The sequence below is a fragment of the Gekko japonicus genome, unplaced genomic scaffold, assembly GCF_001447785.1.
Source record: "Gekko japonicus isolate JY-2015 unplaced genomic scaffold, Gekko_japonicus_V1.1 scaffold344, whole genome shotgun sequence".
NCBI classification, from domain to species: domain Eukaryota; kingdom Metazoa; phylum Chordata; class Lepidosauria; order Squamata; family Gekkonidae; genus Gekko; species Gekko japonicus.
In genome coordinates, this window is record NW_015174284.1 from 389,854 (window position 1) to 398,767 (window position 8,914).

General features: G+C 42.1%; 1 protein-coding gene across 2 annotated transcripts in view; it reads right to left on the reverse strand.

Annotated features, from left to right (window-relative positions):
- MECR (mitochondrial trans-2-enoyl-CoA reductase) overlaps positions 1–8,914 on the reverse strand; it is a 76,846-nt gene that overhangs the window by 67,583 nt on the left and 349 nt on the right. The window lies entirely within an intron of this gene.

Genomic DNA, 8,914 nt, shown 5'->3' on the forward strand with positions numbered 1-8,914 from the left:
GGACAGGAATGGGCGAATTTAACTCAGAAGACCATTATATCTACTACTGTGGCCAGGAATCTCGTAGAAAAAATGGTGTGGCCTTTATAGTCAACAAGAGAGTGCAAAAGGCAGTACTGGGATACAATCTCAAAAATGACAGAATGATTTCTGTCCGATTCCAAGGCAAACCATTCAACATCACAGTAATTCAAGTGTATGCCCCAACCACTGATGCAGAAGAGGCTGAAGTAGACCGGTTCTATGAAGACCTACAACACCTCCTAGAACTAACACCAAAAAATGATGTCCTCATCATCATAGGGGACTGGAATGCTAAAGTAGGAAGTGAAAAGGTAACTGGAATAACAGACAAGTTTGGCCTTGGAAAGCAAAATGAAGCAGGGCAAAGGTTAACAGAGTTTTGTCAAGAGAACACACTGGTCATAGCGAACACCCTTTTCCAACAACCTAAGAGGCGACTCTACACATGGACATCACCAGATGGGCAACACCGAAATCAGATTGACTATATAATTTGCAGTCAAAGATGGAGAAGCTCTATCCAGTCAGTAAAAACAAGACCTGGAGCTGACTGTGGTTCAGATCATGAGCTACTCATTGCAAAATTCAGACTTAAACTGAAGAAAATCGGGAAAACCATGAGGCCATTCAGGTTTGACCTAGATCACATCCCTGATGAATATACAGTAGAGGTGAAGAATAGATTCAAGGGTCTGGATTTGATAGATAGAGTGCCTGAAGAACTATGGACAGAGGTTCGTGACATCGTACAGGAGGCAGCAATCACCACCATACCAAAGAAAAAGAAATGCAAGAAAGCAAAATGGCTTTCTGATGAGGCTTTACAAATAGCAGAGGAAAGAAGGAAAGCGAAAGGCAAAGGCGAAAAGGAAAGATTTACCCAACTGAACGCAGATTTCCAGAGAACAGCAAGGAGAGATAAGGAGGCCTTCCTGAATGAACAGTGCAAAGTAATAGAAGAAAACAATAGAATGGGAAGGACTAGAGATCTCTTCAAGAAAGTTGGAGAAATCAAGGGAGCGTTCCATGCAAAGCTGGCCATGATAAAGGACAAAAACGGTAGGGACCTAACAGAAGCAGAAGAGATTAGGAAAAGATGGCAAGAATACACAGAAGAACTATACAAGAAAGACCTCAATGTCCTTGACAAACACGACGGTATAATCACTGACCTTGAGCCAGACATCCTGGAATGTGAAGTTAAATGGGCCTTAGAAAGCATTACTAACAACAAAGCTAGTGGAGGTGATGGTATTCCAGCTGAGCTATTCAAAGTCTTAGAAGATGATGCTGTTAAAGTTCTGCACTCCATTTGCCAGCAAATTTGGAAAACGCAACAGTGGCCACAGGATTGGAAAAGATCAGTATACATTCCAATCCCAAAGAAGGGCAATGCCAAGGAATGTTCAAACTATCGCACAATTGCACTCATATCACACGCTAGCAAGGTCATGCTCAAGATCCTACAAGCTAGGCTTCAACAGTACGTGGATAGAGAACTACCAGAAGTACAAGCTGGGTTTCGAAGAGGTAGAGGAACTAGAGATCAAATTGCCAACATTCGCTGGATTATGGAGAAAGCAAGAGAGTACCAGAAAAATATCTACTTCTGCTTCATTGACTATGCTAAAGCTTTTGACTGTGTGGATCACAACAAACTATGGCAGGTCCTTAAAGAGATGGGAGTACCAGACCACCTCACATGTCTCTTGAGAAACCTGTATAAGGGCCAAGAAGCGACAGTTAGAACCGGATACGGAACAACTGATTGGTTCAGCATAGGAAAAGGAGTACGACAAGGATGTATACTGTCACCTTGCTTATTTAATATATATGCAGAGTACATCATGCGAAATGCTGGCCTGGATGAATCACAAGCGGGAATTAAGATTGCTGGGGAAAAGATCAACAACCTCAGATATGCAGATGATACCACTCTAATGGCTGAAAGTGAAAAGGATCTAAAGAGCCTCTTGCTCAGAGTAAAAGAGGAGAGCGCAAAAGTGGGCTTGAAGCTCAACATCAAAAAAACTAAGATCATGGCATCCGGCCCCATCACTCCTTGGCAAATAGAAGGGGAAGTCGTGGAAGTAGTGACAGACTTCACGTTCCTGGGATCCCAGATCACCGCAGACTGTGACTGCAGCCATGAAATTAAAAGACGCCTGCTCCTTGGGAGGAAAGCGATGGCGAACCTAAACAGCATGATAAAAAGTAGAGACATCACCCTGCCAACAAAAGTCCGCATGGTCAAAGCAATGGTATTCCCAGTAGTCATGTATGGCTGCGAGAGCTGGACTATAAGGAAGGCCGAGCGCCGAAGAATAGATTCTTTTGAACTATGGTGCTGGAGGAGACTCTTGAGAGTCCCTTGGACTGCAAGAAGAACAAATCAGTCAATCCTCAAAGAAATCAACCCTGACTGTTCCCTGGAAGGCCAGATAATGAAACTGAAGCTCAAATACTTTGGCCACCAAATGAGAAGGGAGCACTCACTGGAAAAGACCCTGATGCTGGGAAAGATTGAAGGTCAAAGAAGACGGGGACGGCAAAGGATGAGATGGTTAGACAGTGTCAGCGATGCAACGAACATGAAATTGAGCCAACTTCGGAGGACGGCGGAAGACAGGAGAGCCTGGCGGGAGATTGTCCATGGGGTCGCGAAGAGTCGGACTCGACTGTGCGACTGAACAACAACAATTAAAATATTAATCAGTTGTTTTTGATTATTGGAAAAATGACTCTCTGGCCACAGATTTAACAGTATAAATTGTGGTTCCAAAGGAATGTCATAACCTGTAAGCATTAGTATTTTGTTTTTTACCTCAGTCCAAAATTTAAAAATATGTTTGCAAGTCCACCATGTATGGAAGAACGTGGCTCTCTTACCACATAACTTCCAACAGAGTGGGGAGATATTTGAGAATGAAATGCTGTTAAAGTCAAAGTTCTGCTTACTCAAAATGCTTTGTGGGAACCATGCAACATGAAGATATTTATGTGTATACTGCTCACACATACTTTTCAAGGATAGGCACTGCTTAAATGTGATTACTTTTGTGTAATCACAGATTGTGCATGACAATACACTACTGAAATAGAGAGTATTTTCTCACTGTTAAATTTTAACTCCATATCCAAACCTGCCAGTAGTCCCTAATACTGTGATTGCATAAAGACCATTAAGTCCACATGATATACCTTCTTTTGTTTACGATAAAAAGGATTCTTTTTTCAGCTTATAATTTTTTCCTATTTCTCTGATTGCATCAGTACTAAAAGGCAGCAGTTTATAGCCATCTCTTTGTTTTAATTTTAGTTTCTTGACCATTTTGAAAAGGAACACAAGCACCATTCAAAGTCAAACCTAGTGTGATCAGCTTCAAATGACCAAAGAAAAGCGAGACTTGTTTTATAACCCCAAACCATCAAAACCTGTGATTCACGAAGCAGATACCTAATTCCAGCAAGTTGTGTGTGTGTAGAGTGTTCTCACAATACAGCCGACTTATGGCAACCTCAGCAAAGGGCCTTGAAGGCAAATGACAGGCAGAGGTGGTTTGCCATTGCCTTCCTCTGCAGAGGAAGTCTCCTTTCTTGGTAGTCTCCTTTCTAACTGCCAGCCCTGCTTAGCTTCCAAGATCTGACATAACTGGCAAACTGAAGACAAGAAAACATAAAGCTGCCTTATCCCAAATCATACCATGGATCTACCAAGGTCAGTATTGTCTTGACTGGTGGCTGTTCTCCAGAGTTATCAGGTCTTTTCTATCCCATGCTACCTGAGCCCCTTTAAACTGGAGATGTTGAGGATTGAACCCAGGAACCTCTGTTTGCAAAGCAGATGATCTCCCACTGAGTCATGGCCCCCCTCTTTGGCACTTTGAATGCTCTACAACTAGATCTAGATTGTCTACGGGAGAAAGAACAAAAACTGAAGTGCAACCCTCATTTTTTTTAAATTAAGAATGACAGCCTACATTCAGGATTTGAGCTGAATCAGAAGGTGACATTTAGAATTGCAGATTTATTCATCTAATATTGCCTCCCTCCCACCAGGCCTACTTCACTTTTAAAAGCCGGAATATATATTGTAAAGTACCAAGCAGTTTTTAAAAATCGTATTTCTTTTTGTATGCTCGGAGGATTTAAAATCCAATTGCTAGCTCGACACTGACTTTTAATCCTGCCTAAAAAGTTTCACATGAAGACTTGATTATCCCCTGCCTTCCTTCAAAGTGAGAAAAAAAATTGTCACCCCTACTGGGTGTTATCACTGACGACGCAGCTTTAGTGTCAAGTCTACTTAACACAAACGTTACCTGCCCGAGTCGCTGGAAGATTTCAGTAGTCAGCTAAATCTTTCACATGGAGCCAAAAGACAAAATAAAACCTGAACTTACAATAATCACCAAGCATACGTAGGCTGGGAGGCTTGAGCTTCCTGCGGCAAATCAAGAAAGTGTCAGCTTCTCAGAGGTACGCGGCAGAAGACTTGCATCTCTTTCCAGTTTCCAAAAGAATCTGTACTCTCCAGAGTCATCATTTCTGCATTTTGACATCTTTTCGACAAGAACTCAAGGAGAACACACAAAAATCAAGTTCTCAGCAGGGCTACAGGAAGCCATTCCAATTCGTTCTCTATGCACTACATTCTACAGAGATAATCATTAAAGTTGATGGCTAGTAACACAGAACAATTTCTCACAGCTACTTGAAATCTGAGGTCTTATCTTGCTACTAAGAAAACAAAATGCAAAATGAGGAAAACTGTGACAACGAAGTTGGGACTGGTGAATTTTCACACATTCTTCCACATCATATGTATCAGAGAATTTGGGGTACCTCTGTCAGTCAGTCAGTTTATTATTACGGTCTTCGGCCAGTACATAACAATTTAAAAGACAAATAGAAAAATTCCCGAGGGGTACCTCTGCGTTCTTTTACTTGCGTTGGGACACACAGAAAAATCCATGTGAAAAACAAAAACCACTATCAACCTGGCTACTCCTTCCAAAGAGACATCGTATACTTGTCAAATGCGGCAGAACTAATGCTTAGAATACTTTTGCCAGCTTCTTTTACATTTCCTATTTTGCAGCTCATAAGGGCTGATGAAACAGGAGACAGAAGAATGTCTTTCAATCTGTTTTATATTCTGGCTGAATTTCTCCCAAAGGATGGGGTTGTTTTTTGTTTTGGTGCTGCCTTGGCTTGGAATGAGGGAGAGAAAAGGTGTGTGAATACGTGTATGCTTGTACATCTTATGCAAACAACATTTACAATTCAGCTAACATAATTCTCGTTTAAAATATCCCTGCTCTGTTTCAGAGCTCACTTCACAAAGACAAGCACCAAAAAAAACTATGCCAAAGAATTTAACATAACTCAGGCGGCAATCCTAAACACATTAACAAAGCGGTACATCTAACTGAATACAATAGGATTTACTCCTGAGTGTACATGATTGGACTGACCTGGATAGCCCAGGCTAACCCAGCCTCGTCAGATCTCGGAAGCTAAGCAGGAGTTGGCTTGGATGCACCCTTTTCCTCATGTCACATATTTGGAAGGAAGACCACCAGGAAAGTCCTCAGTTGTTATGCAGACACAAGCAACGGGAAACCACCTCCATTCTTCTCTTGGCTTGAAAACTCTACAGGGTTGTCATCAGTCAGCTAAGACTTGATGGCACTTTCCACCACCATACATGCTTGAAACTGCACACTGTCAAAAGCTCACTTGTAGCATTTCAATGCTAGTTGAGGCAATCAAGGATTCACTGTGTGTATTTTATTCTGTAGAGCCAACACAGCTATTTCAAACAGTAAATACTTCATGTGAATATAAAACAAGATTGCAGCAGCCAAAAAGTTTCAGGGCCTCTTACAGGTTCCTCAGGATCTTGAAAAACCCGAACAGTGCCCCATGAGAGAACGCTGGCACAGTCGTGCCAAGATTCAAGACCAAGTTACCAAACAAGACCTTTACTTCAGGATCTCAGACCTCACCCTGTGAGCCACTACTTTCATCAAGCCATTAGATCTTTGAACACTCTATAAACCAAAAATGTACACACATAAATCAGTGTACATAAGTCAATTCCAGTTCAGAGAAAAACAAAATATAATTCGTGGTCGTGAATATGTTGATGCTAACCCACATTAGCAGTTGAAGCATTACACTGAAGAAAAACAGCAGGGAAAAGAAAAGATCTGACTGACCATACAGAAGAGGTTTTTGAATTTAGGACATTTGTGTTGGATCAGACTCCACTTGCAAAGAACAACGAAAGCCCTTAACAACTGCACACTAAAGAAAAAAAAAACTATTCTTGCTGCAGAAATGTTTTGCAATAAAACAGCACCTGTATTCTTCCCTCCTTCACCTGCTCTACCAAGCCTACTCTGGCAAAGTATTTGTGTCTTGAGAGTTGGCAAAGGCATCCATCTCCTGCCCCAATGGCACCTCTGCTTGCAAAGATTCCCTCCTGACTTCTACAGCTGAAACTTGTATTTTTTTAAAAATTCACTTGGATCCTATGCTTTCACATTATTGTCCCCTCTTCCCGTGTTATTCTGAGGATCATTAGGTAAAGAAATAACCACCTGGCCTGATGTGATTAAGCCTTCTCAGATCCAGATCTCTATGGACTCTTGGGAATATCTGTGGAAAAATTCGATCAAGATCTCGTCATGTACCAATGTGAAAGAGAATTGTTATAAAATGATGTACAGGTGGTATATGACACCCAAGAAAATAGCCAACATGAACCAAAACTTTTCTAACAAATGTTGGAAATGTAGAAAACATGAAGGTTCATTTTATCATATGTGGTGGACATGTGAAAAAGCTGTGGACTTTTGGACTAGAGTTCACAGCGAAATGCAAAATTTTTTGAAATGTTCCTTTAAAAAAGCACCAGAAATTCTGCTCTTAGGACTTAAAATGGAAGAATTGAATATTACAAAAAGAACTTTATTTTGGTACCTGATTACAACGGCGAGAATACTCTATGCACAATGTTGGAAACAAGAAAGAATTCCAGAGTTAGAAGAATGGATACAAAAAACTGTTTATGGCTGAGATGGACAAAATTACGAAAAAATTGAATAACAAAGAAGATCAGGAATTCTATGAGGAATGAAGAGACTTTAAAATTTACCTAGAAAAGAACTGGGATGTAAAGCACAATCTATTATATTTAGAACAATATTGAAACTAGAATATGATGTTATCTTAAGGTGTACTGGAGTGACGAGGGGGGAAGCATTGCGGGAAGCCACGGGGAGGGGGAGAGTAAAGTGGGGATGTTGGGGGTAGAAATTGAAACATTAATGGAACTGATGACATGTCAAAATTTTCATGAAAAATAAAATTGTGTTCTAAAAAAAAAAAAAGCCTTCTCAGATCCAAACTCAGTGCCTTCATCTGGACCTACCCAGTTCTAGAGAACCTCCCTTTCAAGTGCTGTCTACCCAGTGATGTGCTGGAGCTGGCTCCTACTGCTCATGAGAGCTGATGGTTAAATTTTCAGGAGTTTCGCAAGGTGGTTGAAAACTCACCAGGAGCTCTAGGATGCCTCTCTCTTTCCTTTACACTCTCATATTCTCAGAGGTGGAATAGGATAAATGTGTGAAGTAAATGCAAGACATTGGCCAGGGCGCCTCAGGGAGCCAAGCTGTGAGAAAGGGCAGCTTGGTTGTGGGAAGGAAATGGTCATTTCTTGTTCCACAGTGGGAGAACACGTTAGTTAGTCACCCTTAACCCAAAACCTTGTGCAGTGGGCTGCTTTAAAAACCTGCCTCATGTCTCTGAGCTAATTTTCAGGGAGAATGTGCTAGTGAAAGGCTTCCTTTTCTTCTCTCTTCCCCACATATGTTAGTAAATATTGCTCTTTTCTCTTGTTTGTTTTGTAAGACTAATAGGAAGCAGCTTTGCTAAAGGTGGTAGTGGTGGGGAACCAACCTCTAAATGGTGCATGGGAATGATGGTTACATCTTTGTGCTAGGCATGAGTTCTTCTTTTCTCCTCCACTCTGGGGTGGACGCACAAAGTTGTACATACAACTAACTGGGGAGGGGGTGTTGTCCAGAAAAGGGCATCCCACCCAGCAAGCACTGGTTGTTAAACATTTACCAGAACACACCAGCATCTACCCTACAGGACAGCTGGTGAAAGGTAGTGCCATCACCAACCAGGGCACTTAGAACTGGAATGCAGAAGCTCCTAGCCTACTCCTCTGCCCATCAGCATGGAAGGGGAGGGAGATGAGAAAAATAATTCATGTTTAGAAACAGGGGCAGCATCAGCATACCCTGAGGTAAGGTGGCTGCCAGGGCACAGAGATTCTGGCAGGGCCCACTGTCACTGACCTCCCCCAGCTCTATACCAGCCTTACCACCTGTTTGTATGCCCTTCCTTGCCTATTCTCTTGCGAGCACTCCACCACGCAGGCTTCCTGTTTCTCACGATTGATGGGGAAGAACATGTTGGTTGTGTGGATGGCTGTGAGCACAAGCAATGAGAGAACTTGTGAAAGAAAGGATGCACAGACAGGTGGGGGGCTCACAGATGGGTAGGTGGAAGGGAAGGTTGAGGGTAGGCTAGTGGTAAGCAGAAGGGGGCCTCAAACACTGGTTGTCCAGGGCCCCCCAAAACCTGGAACTGGCATTGTGCGGGAAAGCCTGCTATTTTTCTAATCTACCTTCAAGCTCGGCCCTCTTCTAAAACAGAAAAAGAGCTCAGCTGACGTCCATCTAGTTCAGCATCCCGTTCTTTACAGTAACCGGGCAGATACTTTAATAAGCTGTAATAGGCCCATTTGATTAAAGATACCAAAGTCTGTAGACAAGGAAACAAAACAACATCCACCTCACCATCGCCCCCC